The 15,424-nt window shown below is 43.2% G+C and overlaps 1 protein-coding gene across 1 annotated transcript in view; it reads right to left on the bottom strand.

The window, feature by feature from the left end:
- Nucleotides 1-9,017, bottom strand: part of LOC126470518 (uncharacterized) — a 230,451-nt gene extending 221,434 nt beyond the window's left edge. Inside the window, exon 1 of the mRNA XM_050098429.1 lies at nucleotides 8,917-9,017. The gene's annotated coding sequence lies outside the window, so the exon portion shown is untranslated. The remainder of the gene's footprint in view (nucleotides 1-8,916) is intronic.
- Nucleotides 9,018-15,424: the final 6,407 nt, after the last annotated feature.

Raw genomic sequence — 15,424 nt, 5'->3', positions numbered from 1 at the left:
TTTTACCTTGAACTCCAAAACGAAAGCTACTTTAAGCAACACCAAATTTTACCGATTTGTCGGTAGAGGACCCCAACTCTCCTTTTGTTAAGCCATATTCCATTCCCCCAAACCCCTCCCCCCTGGACCGACTTCTAGTATCGCGCCTGATTGCCGGTAGAGGTCTCTCCAACGCAGCTACCTCGCTCGCTCTCTTGTTGGTCACCAATTGTGTCGAGATGATGTTTTTGTTTTTGAAACTACTTCTACATTAACAATTTCTTTGTCTGATCTGCAATAACGAATGCTACCTTCAGTTACTAATGGGGCTGATATTCTACGCCCTCCGAAATTAATACGTAATTTTTATCGAGCCATTACTGAGGTTTCCGTAACCTAGAATACCAACGTCACTTTACACTTTATTTGCTGACCTACTAAACGCTTCCTGTGTGTGGTGCAAGCCAGACTTTTTAAAGGGGTCGGAGGGTCCTAAATTCTTTAGCTGACAGCGAAAGTCCAGGCATCTTCATCCAAGATCGTCACAGAAACGTTCAAGCCACTGGATTAATCGCTCCACTCGGCTCCAAAACAGAGAACCGCGATTAGTTCTAGGAACAAAGCTGGGAACCGCAAGATTAGTTTCTACCCCACCTTCGGAGGTAGGTATCTTCACAAGTTCAGTCAGCCGTCTTTAGAAAACGATTATGGCCTCTGAATCCAGATGGCAGGCACCATTCGTGCCGACATGAGCCAAGATTTGCAGTTGGCTGCAAGCAGCGCACTTAATAGTTACTGGAAAAGCGCCCTCTATGTCTCTAATGAGAGCTCCAGGCAGACGTAACGAAGGTGTTTTCCTGATAGGCTCAATTGCCTTACTTTCCCAGCTTTGGAACTCTCGATGGCTGGCACACCCAACTTATTCTCTTGTGCAGACCTTGCCAGAAGACTGGCCGCAATCACAACAGACAAGGCGTCCTGTGCTGGCTCAAATCTACTATCAGCAATAGGCAGACCTTTAATCTGTTTTAAGACGTGAGGGGATAACCGTGCGGCCAGTAAGTACTTTCGCTTTCCATCAGAGATTCGCGATCTCGTAACATTTTGCTATTCACTGCTGAGTGAGAATGAACCAGTCAAGTCAGGAGTATCGGAAGGCGCCGCGAAATCGGTGATCCCAAGTGGCTGTGCGGGGATCAGAGGATCCACGGGTTTCGTCTCGGGCGCCTCAATGCCTCCGCAGTCCAGGGGAGCAGCCCCAGACCTGTCCACCGTGGTCAACGCAGGTTCCAGCTGTTTCCAGGGAGTGGCCAGTTCCCCCTTAATCGAGACACAACAGAAACTGTCCCTATCCATCTTTATCTGCGTTCAACGGTACAACGAAAGATAATCACCTAACCGAAGCAATCGCACGATACAATTTGACTGCTGGTGCTGGTTATCAATCACGTGTCAACAACTGGAGGACTGCTGACTTTTTGCAGCTAGTTCAAATTGAGTCGGTAGTGAGGCGTTTTGGCAGCTTGACATAGCACTGCAAAGACAGATAATTCGCAACGATTAGACTTTAACAGCACAACACAACAATAAATAAAAAGATTCAAAGCAGAAACATACAATAAAACTATTAGCCCAGGCTCTCTGTGCAGACTAATTACTGCTGCTACTGCTGCTGCTGCTCACGCCAAGGACTAGAGTATTACGCTACGAAGTCAGCTCATGCGACACTAACGCTCGAAAAATACGCGAGCACCTTGGCAAAATTAATAAATATTTCTCATTACAGACAGACGGGTATTATTCACAGGAGAACGTTAGAAAATGAATAAACTAAACGCTGAACAGAAACTGCGTACAAATGTTGCTAGTGCCTGCTCGCTACCAAAAATGGTTCAAATGGCTCTGAGCACTATGGGACTCAACTGCTGAGGTCACCAGTCCCCTAGAACTAGTTAAACCTAACTAACCTAAGGACATCACAAACATCCATGCCCGAGCCAGCTCGCTACCGCTAGACTGTTACTATAGTTTCAAAAACGCCAAAAATATACAGCAAACTCCGAACGTCAAAAACATTGTGTGAACATTATTTTCAAAAGTATTGTTTGACAAATGTTACAGTTGCAATAACACAATATTTTATAATTATCGTTTTGGAAACAGTGATTTAGGATTAGGCGAGTTTTGGAAACCTCATCTGACTTTGTATTATATCGGCGTGGGGATAAAGTGTGCATAGGAATAGTTCTTTGTTGCACATAAAATAAACATGTACGTTCAGAATTCAAGTTTAAGAAAAAAGTGGATTTAACTGATTTTACAACCCTGTGATTTTATGTTCAGCAATCGCTTCAAACCCTGTAATTATTACTATGTTATCATTATTTATATTAACTAATGGAAGGCTGGTTTGATACACTACAGAATAACATGTCCTTTGCTCAAGACACTTAAGTTCGGGTAATGTCGGAGCTATTCGTGTAAACAAGAGGGTACTGCTCGAAAGTGCGACAGGCGTTTAAAAGGAAAAGGAATTATGGTACCATGTTTAGACTTTATTGGAGATAGCACATTAATATAACGCAACTTTTTTTATTTCAAAATACGGTTAACATGTCCTCTTTTTTTCCATGGGCTTTGTGGAGGTCCTTTAGTTTTTGCTGCACCAAGGGCCCCGACCGACCTAAATGCTCTACTCGATAGGTGTAATTGAACCACTCATCGGCGATGCTTCTAGCCAGGAACAAATTAATGATGTAAAAGAAAGGAACTTAATTACAGTTAAGAAACTGAATTATAGTTAAGCAATTGTCCCTTAAATGGGGAGTGACCAGAACAAGATACACCATCTGTTTGTAGAAAACGTCTTGTGCAGTATGCCTTCTTGACAACCAGGAGTCATAATCTTATGTGATCCGTCGAATATGACAGTAAAAGACCATTCCCATGACTCACTTGACCAAGACACATGTTCTGGTCCTCTCTAATCCAATAAAATGATCACGAACTAAATTTGCAGAAGAAATGAATTCTAGAGTTTAATGTTCGATCGACATCGAAGTTGCTGGAAAGAGAACACTATCGTGGGTGGACAAGAACAGTGAAAAATATCAGCAGTGTCTTATGCCGGGAAGCAACGGAAAACTTGAATTACACCACTGACAATTAAAATTGCTACACCACGAAGATGACGTGCTACAGACGCGAATTTTAACCGACAGGAAGAAGATGCTGTGATATGCAAATGATTAGCTTTTCAGAGCATTCACACAAGGTTGGCGCCGGTGGCGACACCTACAGCGTGCTGACACGAGGAAAGTTTCCAACCGATTTCTCATACACAAACAGCAGTTGACCGGCGTTGCCTGGTGAAACGTTGTTGCGCTGCCTCGTGTAAGGAGGAGAAATGCGTACCATCACGTTTCCGACTTTGATAAAGGTCGGATTGTAGCCTATCGCGATTGCGGTTTATTGTATCGCGACATTGCCGCTCGCGTTGGTCGAGATCCAGTGACAGTTAGCAGAATATGGAATCGGTGGGGTCAGGAGGGTAATACGGAACGCCGTGCTGGATCCCAACGGCCTCTTATTACTAGCAGTCGAGATGACAGGCATCTTATCCGCATGGCTGTAACGGATCGTGCAGCCACGTCTCGATCCCTGAGTCAACAGATGGGGACGTTTGCAAGACAACAGCCATCTGCACGAACAGATCGACGATGTTTGCACCAGCATGGACTATCAGCTCGGAGACCATGGCTGCGGTTACCCTTGACGCTGAATCACAGACAGGAGCGCCTGCGATGGTGTACTCAACGACGAACCCGGGTGCACGAATGGCAAAACGTCATTTTATCGGATTAATCCAGGTTCTGTTCACAGCATCATGATGTTCGCATCCGTGTTTGGCGACATCGCGGTGAACGCACATTAGAAGCGTGTGTTCGTCATCGCCATACTGGCGTATCACCCTGCGTGATGGTATGGGGTGTCATTGGTTACACGTCTCGGTCACCTCTTCTTCGCATTGACGGCACTTCGAACAGTGGACGTTACATTTCAGATGTGTTACAACCCGTGGCTCTACCCTTCATTCGATCCCTGCGAAACCCTACATTTCAGCAGGATAATGCACGACCGCGTGTTGCAGGTCCTGTACGGGCCTTTCTGGATACAGAAAATGTTCGACTGCTGCCCTGGTCAGCACATTCTCCAGATCTCTCACCAATTAAAAACGTCTGGTCAATGGTGGCCGAGCAACTGGCTCGTCACAATACGCCAGTCACTACTCTTGGTGAACTGTGGTATCATGTTGAAGCTGTATAGGCAGCTGTACCTGTACACGCCATCCAAGCTCTGTTTGACTCAATGCCCAGGCGTATCAAGGCCGTTATTACGGCCAGAGCTGGTTGTTCTGGGTACTGATTTCTCAGGATATATGCACCCAAATTGCGTGAAAATGTAATCACATGTCTATTCTAGTATAATATATTTGTCCAATGCATCCACGTGTATCATCTGCATTTCTTCTTGGTGTAGCAATTTTAATGGCCAGTAGTGTACAATAACTATGACCTCGCTGCTTCCGGATGCAAGTCCAGCGTCGAAACCACAGCATCATCGAACTTGGTACTTATGTGGAACAATTTCGGAGGGATGGTACTTCCACATGTACATTGTATGAATGCTTACAACATTTATTAAATGAAATTTGTTATATCTCCAGTACTGAAATTCACTAAAGGGCATTCGTGCTTTTGTTTAGTCAACGCGAGAACTTCAGAGCCGTGCAGTAGCTTTAGACACATAGATGTACACTATAACGGTTGTAGAAGAAACAACGTTAAGGCAACTTCCCCATCGAAGACTGCACAAAAACTAATCTTGTGAGAGCAAAAGTTTATTTGTCTTTCATAATGCAGGCTATTAGAGAATAAAGAAGGCATAATTTCGTTGATAAATATGCTGTCAAATATACTTTCATGTTTATCGTCTATTTAAGAATATATATTATCCGTATTTTGCAAACAATATTTCTTCGTATTATCAATTATGCATATTTCACCTACTTGTGTTAGGCATGACCAGTGGTTTTTATGCTTCCTATTCCTTTCGTGTGCCCATTGGATCCTGTATAAGCGCTGGCTGTACACAGTACATGTTTGCAAAGAAGTGTATGTCACAATTAGGCATTTAACTAGACAACTTTGATTTTTCTAAGCAATGCTTTAACATTGCTACTGGGTGAGCTAAAAAATAAAAGAACCATCAGCAAGGTCAAGTGCATTTTACAGCAAAAGCAAGGTTATATCAAGTGAAATGCCTAACTGTGACATAACATTAATCGGAAACGTATTTGTGTTCCACTAGTCCATTAGTGCTTACACAAGAGCCTATGGGCACACTTTGCCACTTTCATTTGTTGATGTCATACGGGATAAGATTTTCTGAAAACTCAGATGAGACAGGAAGAATGTCTTTATCTGAAAATCATGCCATCCAGAAAACAGGGTGTTGATTCACAGACATACATTGTAGTACATTTTCTTGTTTACGAGACTTGTGGCTGAAAACTTGAACTTTTAAACGGAAGAGATGCATTGAGCCAATTATCTCAAAGTAGAGGAGCGAGTTTTATGTTGTGAGCACATCCTTAGCTATTGCTGAAAACCACTGGCGGTACTTGCACATCCTTAGCTATAACTGAAAAAAGTTGGCGGTGTACTAAGTGGCATATGTATTTAACAGGCTTCCACTACAGTGTAAGGTGTTTGACATCTCAAACTTACATCATTTGCAGGAATATCTCAGCCCGGTTAATTGTGTTACAGGCATGTTATTCACTAAAATGAACATAATAGTTGAGAGTATAGTTCATATATGAGGTGTATGTGGTTGTGCTATTACAATTGCTAGTCTCTATCATTGATTGGGAATAACCAAAGCTGTTCCTGTAAAGAGAGTCCAGAATAGTTTATCTGATGTAATCATATTGTTTTGCGGTTTCCTAAATTATCCAAGGTGAGTGCTGGAATGGTTGCTACTATTAGGGCATAGCCAACACCTCTTCCTCTCCTTCCACATTTTTAAAATTTATGAAATGAGATACCGATCAGCATAAGTATTTGAAAGCCATGAAAATCCATAAGTGGTCTGCCACGACTTTCTGTACAAATGGAGCCAATCCATAAGCCCTCAGTGTGACTAAGGTGCTCAGCGACAGGCAGTTGGCCATACCGTAAGTGGTAGCGTACCCAGGACCAAAAGCAGATCTATATGAACAGAAGGACGCTGCAGTTTCTTGGTTGGATAGCTTAGACGTTAATATATAAGGACTACGCCTGCCGCCTATGTCTTTTAATCCAGTCAGCTTCATTAGTGAAGACTTATAGTTCCTTTCATTGTTCTTTTCATTACTTATCGTACTGTTCATTTTAATATTCTTTTTATTGCTAACTTTAACATCCATTCAACTGGTTATATTAATGTACAATTTATTGTTCCCTTTATTGGCCATTTTTGCTAGGCATTCTACAGTCCATTTCGTCACACATTGTGCTGTTCATTTTACAGCATATTTTACGTCTATTTTATAACTAATGTACATAAAACTTGTATTTGTTTCTTAGCTCCTCATCTGGAGTAATTTAAATGTCAGATGCGCCATACGTATCCAAGTGTCTATGCCAAACGATAAATAAAAATAAATAAATAAATTGAGGTAAGTACTTACACTATATGTTTATTATAATCATTATTATTCTACATTCTATATTCCGCAAATCACCTTATGGTGTGTAGCGGAGGATACTTTGTGTACCACTGTTACTTCATCAGTTTCCTGTTCCAGTCGGGGTTGGTGCTCAGGACGGTGCATTGTTGGCGAGCCACAGTATGAGTACGAGTCTCTCCAATTCAATGTCCTTTCGCGAGATATACAAAGGAGGAATCAGTATATTGGTCGAATCTTCTAAAAAAATGCGCTCACAGAATTTCAATACTAGGCCAAGTTATACTCCGTAGGAATCAATATGAATTTCACATACAATGGCCGTGTAAGCCCAGCTCACTCTATTCATCCGTTGGACCCAGAAGACGAGATACCGTCGCCCAGGTTGGTGCCTGTTCCATGACTTCCGGAAGCTGTTCGTCACGACTACCAAGCTTCGTGTGTGCTCGTAGATGGAGCTGTTCCATACAGAGAAGTCGCAACGGTAGAAACATGTAACGAAATGCAGGAAGACCTGCAGAGGATCGAACTTGGTGCAGAGGCTGGCAGTTGTCACTCAGCATAAGCAAATACAATGTGTTGCAACGCCCATATAGTACTAGGGACAGAAAGTTGGCTGAAGCCAGACGTAAACAGTAATGAAATCCTAAACTCAGATTGGAATGTATACCGCAGAGACAGACTGGACAGTGAAGGGGGAGGCGTGTTTATAGCGATACGAAGTGCAATAGCATCGAAGGAAATTGACGGAGATCCGAAATGTGAAATGATTTGGGTGAAGGTCACGGTTAAAGCAGGCTCAGACATGGTAATTGGATGTCTCTATAGGCCCCCTGGCTCCGCAAGCCACGTGACGGTGTGTGGTGGAGGGTACCTTGAGTACCTCTATCGGTTCTCCCTTCTATTCCAGTCTCGTATTGTTCGTGGAAAGAAGGATTGTCGGTATGCCTCTGTATGGGCTCTAATCTCTCTGATTTTATCCTCATGGTCTCTTCGCGAGATATACGTAGGAGGGAGCAATATACTGCTTGACTCCTCGGTGAAGGTATGTTCTCGAAACTTCAACAAAAGCCCGTACCAAGCTACTGAGGGTCTCTCCTGCAGAGTCTTCCACTGGAGTTTATTTATCATCTCCGTAACGCTTTCGCTATTATTAAATGATCCTGTAACGGAGCGCGCTGCTCTCCGTTGGATCTTCTCTATCTCTTCTATCAACCCTATCTGGTACGGATCCCACACTGCTGAGCAGTATTCAAGCATTGGGCGAACAAGCGTACTGCAACCGACTTCCTTTGTTTTCGGATTGCATTTCCTTAGGATTCTTCCAATGAATCTCAGTCTGGCATCTGCTTTACCGACGATCAACTTTATATGATCATTCCATTTTAAATCACTCCTAATGCTTACTCCCAGATAATTTATGGAATTAACTGCTTCCAGTTGCTGACCTGCTATATTGTAGCTAAATGATAAGGGATCTTTCTTTCTATGTATTCGCAGCACATTACACTTGTCTACATTGAGATTCAGTTGCCATTCCCTGCACCATGCGTAAATTCGCTGCAGATCCTCCTGCATTTCAGTACAATTTTCCATTGTTACAACCTCTTGATATACCACAGCATTGTCTGCAAAAAGCCTCAGTGAACTTCCGATGTCATCCACAAGGTCATTTATGTATATTGTGAATAGCAACGGTCCTACGACACTCCCCTGCGGCACACCTGGAATCATTCTTACTTCGGAAGACTTCTCTCCATTCACAATGACATGCTGCGTTCTGTTATCTAGGAATTCTCCAATCCAATCACACAATTGGTCTGATAGTCCATATGCTCTTTCTTTGTTCATTAAACGACTGTGGGGAACTGTATCGAACACCTTGTGGAAGTCAAGAAACGCGGCATCTACCTGGGAACCCGTGTCTGTGGCCCTCTGAGTCTCGTGGACGAATAGCGCGATCTGGGTTTCACACGACCGTCTTTTTCGAAAGCCATGCTGATTCCTACAGAGTAGATTTCTAGCCTCCAGAAAAGTCATTATACTCGAACATAATACGTGTTCCAAAATTCTATAACTGATAGACGTTAGAGATATAGGTACCACAACGGATGGATAGAGGAAATAAAGAAGATCCATAGACTGCCCAACTAAGGAAAAATAATTACATACATAAATAAGAACAAAATAGTATTTCACAAACTCACCCTCTGCACACCGGCGCAACCTTAGAGACTTCCAAACAGCTGAGACCTGGATAGCTGCTGAGGAGAAGACCGTCGACTAGGACGCTGCGGCCTGTGACGGGCGACTGTAGCAAGCGTGGCTGCGCGCAGCCGAGGCCAGAGTCACGTCGAGCCGGACCCGTCAGACGGCTCCCACTGACCTACCGTCTGGCCTGCATCTGCCGCCTCGGCACCCCTCATTTCCTGCTCCGCTAACTCGACCACCGTCGTGCACGCACTCCTGACCGTTTCCCAGCTACCATTTAGTCCCCACTTATGATTGCTGGCCTTGTTGTTTGAAGAAAGTGTCTCTAACCGGACTGGACGCATTACCTTGTTTCTCCGTGTCTTTTCCTTGCTTTCCGTCTGCCCTATTTAGTGTGTTTTCCAGCTATTATACATGAATTTCGTATTGAACACGAACTAATTCTTCCCAGGCCAACTTATGATTTAAAGTTTTCGTTAAACTTATCAGTTATGGATATTGTTGACACAGTGACCGTATATTAATTGAATAGAAATTACAGATTCCTACGACCAGTCACTTATGAAATAACGTCTGTTAGCAGCAGCTGTTCTCGGATGTCAGTACTTTTGACATGATGAGTGATGGTTAGTAAGTAAGCTAGACCATGTTAATAACTTGAATGCGAAAGGAACACTACGTCTTCATTACTAAATCGCTGAAAATATTTTGATGAAATTTGGTATGGAGATAGCTTAAACACTGAGGAAAAACATAGACTACTTTAGAAAGAAAAAAAGAAAAAATCGATCCCTAAAAGGTGGCAGAGGGGAGAGGAACTTCTTTTTTTACATCAGTGAACACAAACCGTGTCAACAAATTTTTAAAACAATCTTCTCCTCCTTTTTTAAAATTGAGTAGTTTTGCTAACCTTTTTGAGTATTATTGATATCTTTAAATATGGTATACGCGAATGGGATGCAGACGACGCTTGCGCGGAGCTCAGTGACTTGGTGAGTTTATAGACTATTTCGTAACAGTGTGATACCAATGTTTACTGTTGAGCGCATTTTCTGAAATTTTAAAAAGAATTGCAACAACACCCACCTGCACAATTTTTCAGCGATATATCGTGAAGATACAATAATAAAATCCGATGGCAAGCTCTAGAACCGTATCGAAAACTATTAAATTGCGAAAGGTTTAGGGAACATATTAACGTAATTTATTTCACGATATCCTTCGCATCCAACTAATTTCTCCAGTATGTTGAGTCTATTTTCGGCTTTCTCAGCAGCTCTGTTTACGTTTGTCACCCAATTTGATTTTTGATCCATAAATAACCCCAAATATTTGGGCGAGGTTTCACAACGCTCGAAACAGACAAGATACTCCTACACGTCAGTGTTGACCATGGTCTTCAATTTGTACGAAAATATTGCAATATGGGAACGGGCGAGGTTTCACAACGCTCGAACGGGAAATGAGAAAACTGCTATCCGCAGTGTCCCTCGTTTCGTGCTACAAAGGACCGGCAAAAGCACATAGATAAGTCCCAGATACGCGAAATCGCCTCCGACAAACAATTATGAACTAAATAATTGCTATTGGTGAATTTTATTGGCTGAGAGGTAATATTTGGCGTAATCTAGGACCAGTGACATCCAGCAACTAAAATGCAAATGTTCAAATGTTCAAATGTGTGTGAAATCCTATGAGACACACACATCTATGCCCGAGGGAGGACTCTAACCTCCGCCGGGACCAGCCGCACAGTCCACGACTGCAGCGCCTGAGACCGCTCGGCCAATCCCGCGCGACAAAAACTAAAATGCGAACGTCAGTTTTTCGTAGGTCTGTTAAATGAAGTATATCCGACCATGACGTTTATTTTCCCTAAGAAGGTACGTACTGTTATCTAATAACGGTGCAACGCGTCACGTGATCACTTTTTATGGTGTGAGAACCGTTTCAGAAATGCGACAGTGATTGCAGCATTCTTACTAGACTAACAGTTCATCTCTTCTAAATCCACAGAGTTATTTCTGAAAAGACGTAGATAATCAAGAATACTATATTGAGTCACGACGTCACAATCTAAGGAATGCTGAAATGGATTTAAGACTCACGATGCCGTCCAAGGAGGAATGGTCGATATTTAGGAATGTGACACAACGATCATTTGATGGAAAAAAAACTTCATATGGGCATATGCCCTATTCCTAATGGCTACCGGAACAGAAAATATTTGTGTATACTATTATTTATTTTCTGTATTATTCGATACTTTGTCAGGTTTACACAGCAGTTAGTAAACATTACTCGATACGTTGTCAGGTTTACACAGCAGTCAGTAATCATCACAACATGCGTTTTACAACGTATCAAATGAAAAATACGTATTTCTAACGCATTCACCTCTCTGCATTAGCAGTTCGCAAATAAATGTTCGAATATCGCAGCGTAAACTTCAATGCATTTGCACTCTTGGAAGTTCATGTCATATTGCTTATTTGAGTGCCTCTCCATGTTCCCTAATCATGGCAGCAGCGTGCATGATGCAGCCAAGTATTTCACAAAACATTTGTACACCTCATACTTCATCCGACCCCATAAACATAGAAGTAATGGAGTAAGGTCTGGCGATCTTGGTGTCCATACAACTGTGCTACCACGAGCGATCCAGTGATTACTGTAGGGTGCTCGCCACTAGCCAAAAAATAAATTTATACTAAATGTATTTCATCTCGGGAACCATTAGGAATGGAACGTGTGTCCATATGAAGTTGTTTGCTTCAAATGAGCCTGGGACACTCTGCATACCTGTACATTCGAGCTCATAAGCCTTCATATGATGGGTCGCTGACATTACGTAGGAGACCACATCAATTCTTCCTGCTACGCTAGTCACAGGCTACGTAAGAAAATAATGACTGACTTTACGTCTCTGTAGAAACCCCACCACACCTGTCAAATGTTTATTGGTGACTGTGGGTATATGTCCATTAGATATAAACAGCATGACAAAAATGTGAAACATGATCGGATGTCAATGTAACATCATACATGTACACACCATCAGCAGGCATGATTAGAGTTGCAAATCTCTGTGACTAGTATAACAGCAACTAGGGTGAATTAGTGTTGTTAATGGTTAGAGTTGTTATCAGGCCTGGTAGTGTATACTGGGTGATACTTATTAACGTTTAAAAAAACCCAAAGGATCCTAGATGACACAGAGAAAATTAATGTAATATGATGAAAAATATCCCAAATGTGGATGATAGATGTTGAACATGTGATGACACAAGATGACATACCTTGCAGCACAAATGTGGAGCCTATAGGTCTGTCCAATCCAAGTCAAGTATTCCTATCAGTATAAATCTAGACCCACATTACGACTTTAGCAAGAGTGGTAGGGCAACAAGGACATGGTCCCACTCTGCATTGTTGCCAGATTTATTGTTCAAATGTGTGTGAAATCTTATGGGACTTAACTGCTAAGGTCATCAGTCCCTAAGCTTACACACTACTTAATCTAAATTATCCTAAGGACAAACACACACATCCATGCCCGAGGGAGGACTCGAACCTCCGCCGGGACCAGCAGCACAGTCCATGACTGCTGCGCCTCAGACCGCTCGGCTAATCCCGCGCGGCGCCAGATTTATTCAAGAAGACGGACCCAAGATGGCGGCCATAGATGTGGCAATGTTGCAATGACATCATGGCAGGAAGTTTAAATTTTTGGAGGAAAAAAGGTCAAAAATGGCTCTGAGCACTATGGGACTAAACATTTGTGGTCATCAGTCCCCTAGAACTTAGAACTACTTAAACCTAACTCACCTTAGTGATCACACACATCCATGCCCGAGGCAGGATTCGAACCTGCGACCGTAGCGGTCCTGCGGTTCCAGACTGAAGCGCCTAGAACCGCACGGCCACACCGGCCGGCCAAAAAAGGGGTCATTTGGGGTACCTCCACTAACCTAAGAAAATGGCGGGAAAATTTTGGCTGGAAAAAAGTAGTGGGGAAAAAGGTAAGTTGGGATTCCTCCACTAACCTAAGTCATCCAACCACCACCACATCCTTGGAATTGGCGGGAAACGGTCAGTCTCCATCCAACTGCTGGGGTGGAAGGAGTGTGCTTTATTTATTTTCATTGGGAAGCTGGAACAATTTATTTAGGGATGGATTTCACGTAGTTTATTTATCATGCTGACACAAACCATCTGCCCTGACATGCAGGGGTCACAATACATAGCCTACACACCTAGATGCAGGATAGGAAGGATTGTACTTTATTTATTTTCAGTTGGGGAGCTGCAACAATTTATTTATGGGGTGGATTTTACCTAGTTTACTTGTTACTCTGATACAAAACTCTCCCTGTGACATGCTTGGGGTCACAATACACAGCCTACAGACCTGCAGCTAAAACTAAACTCTGTCCAAACAGGGCTTGGAAGGCTCAACAGTACCGACTGGCCGCCATGTCATTCCCAGCCCACATATGTCACCAGATGCGATTATGGAGGGGCATGTGGTCAGCAAACTGCTCTCCTGGCTGTTTTGTTGGTTTACGAGACCAGAGCCGCTACTTCTCAATCAAATAGCTCCTCAGCTTCCCTCACAAGGGCTGAGTGCACCCTGCTTGCCAACTGCGCTTGTCAAACCAGATGGTCACCCATCCAAGTGCTAGCCCAAACCGACAGCGCTTAACTTCGGTGATCTGATGGGAACCACTGTTATCGTTGTGGCAAGGCCATTGGCTACAGACCTGGGAAGTACTCGTAAATTACCGATATAATACAGTACACTGATGTGCAGACACGCAAACAACTCGTAAATTGTCAAAATAATACGCTCTGAAAACAAGAGTATTGGGGCTAGGCTGGTACAGCCCCAAAGTACCATTATCCAAGATGGTGGCGATGACGTCATCCAATATGGCGGTGAATACGTCATCCAAGATGGCGGCGATGACGTCAATCAAAATGGCGGGTTTTGGAGGGAAGTTTGAATTTTGGTGGGAAAGTGCCATGCCCCCCTCGCCCAGAAACATGGCACGAAGTTCAAATTCCAACATGATAATGCATCACACCTCAGTTTTCTCTACTAAGAAACAAAATGAGAGGAAAAAAGTGCTTGTCTTTATTATTTAACCAATTTCAAGCACATGTGTTCTCCACTGGGTCTGGACTCCAATTGGTTTAGTTCATATCGGTGTCACAAGAGCTTGCTCTCCTGACATCAGGTGATGACGCAAGTACTGTCATTCAAGATGGCTGCACCTGATGTATCAACCACAAGCTCCAGAGCCCAACTGACTTAGTGCATATCGTGACCACCAGCGGGTGCTACTGTGAACTCGCGTGATGACACAAAATCCTCTGCTCTCTCTCTCGTGCTGCGCCAATGGCCCGCAGGCGTCTGACCACTTATGTCACACACCTTCAGCCGCCACTTCCATACATGCGCCGGACATAGTCTTCTGTAAATATGCTAACTAAAGTAACACCCACATCGCGCATCTAACCTAACAATTACCGAAGTACTTAATTCCTTTTCAGTTTAATCATATTCAATAAGTCAATTTACAATTTTAATATTCAATGATCAAATGAGAAGTTGCACATCTTCCCAACATCAACATGATGTTCATTCATGACCTAGCACACCCCACCCCTAGAATGCTGCACTCATATTGGCTACTGCATTAGTCCTGCGATTCGATTTCATTGAACCTATGACTCGGAATCAATTTTCACCACTGCTACACCTACCTGGGTTTGGAATGAAATAGTTAATGTCTCCACCACGATCCTCAACCCATGTTGGCAGTCTGACGTACACTAACTTGCACTAACGGACACTACCCTGTACTAACATGCACTAACCTGTACTAACGTGTACTAAAGTGCACAGCACATGACGTCATCCAAGATGGTGGGGCGAAATGACGGAAATACAGATCTGAACACAAGTCATTATTTTGCAGGCGGTGTCTCCATCACGAGGTTTACTGTCCAACTCGCACAGTACACACTACTGCCATCAGATCATACTGCCATCCGTCCTATGACCTAATCCCAGATGGTGGTCTGTAGGTGCGAGAATTATGCTAAAATTACTCAGGCTGCGCTAGGCTGCTGGCGAGAGTAAGGAAGGAGTCCACTCTATTTACTTTCAACATTTTATTTAGAGATCGAATATATTTATCACACTGAGGCAAAACACTCTCCATCTTATGCTTGCGCTCACAATACACAGTCTGCAGACACGCAAACAACTCCTAATTTATGCAAATAATTTAATTACAGACATTCATACTCGTCCTAAATAATTCAGCACACGTATGTCTAGACACGCTCAGTACTCGTAAACTGTCCAAATAACTCATAGCACAGTAAACACATCTGCTCCCAAAATAATTCAGTCAACGCCCACAAGCACCCTCCGCCAGCCCCTGCCCAGTAGAGTGCATAGACAAGCCCAACGACATGGCGCGGCAGTCAGCT

This window comes from Schistocerca serialis, chromosome 3 (genome assembly GCF_023864345.2).
Source record: "Schistocerca serialis cubense isolate TAMUIC-IGC-003099 chromosome 3, iqSchSeri2.2, whole genome shotgun sequence".
Taxonomy (NCBI): Eukaryota; Metazoa; Arthropoda; class Insecta; order Orthoptera; family Acrididae; genus Schistocerca; species Schistocerca serialis.
This window is presented reverse-complemented; position numbering and strand designations above follow the sequence as displayed.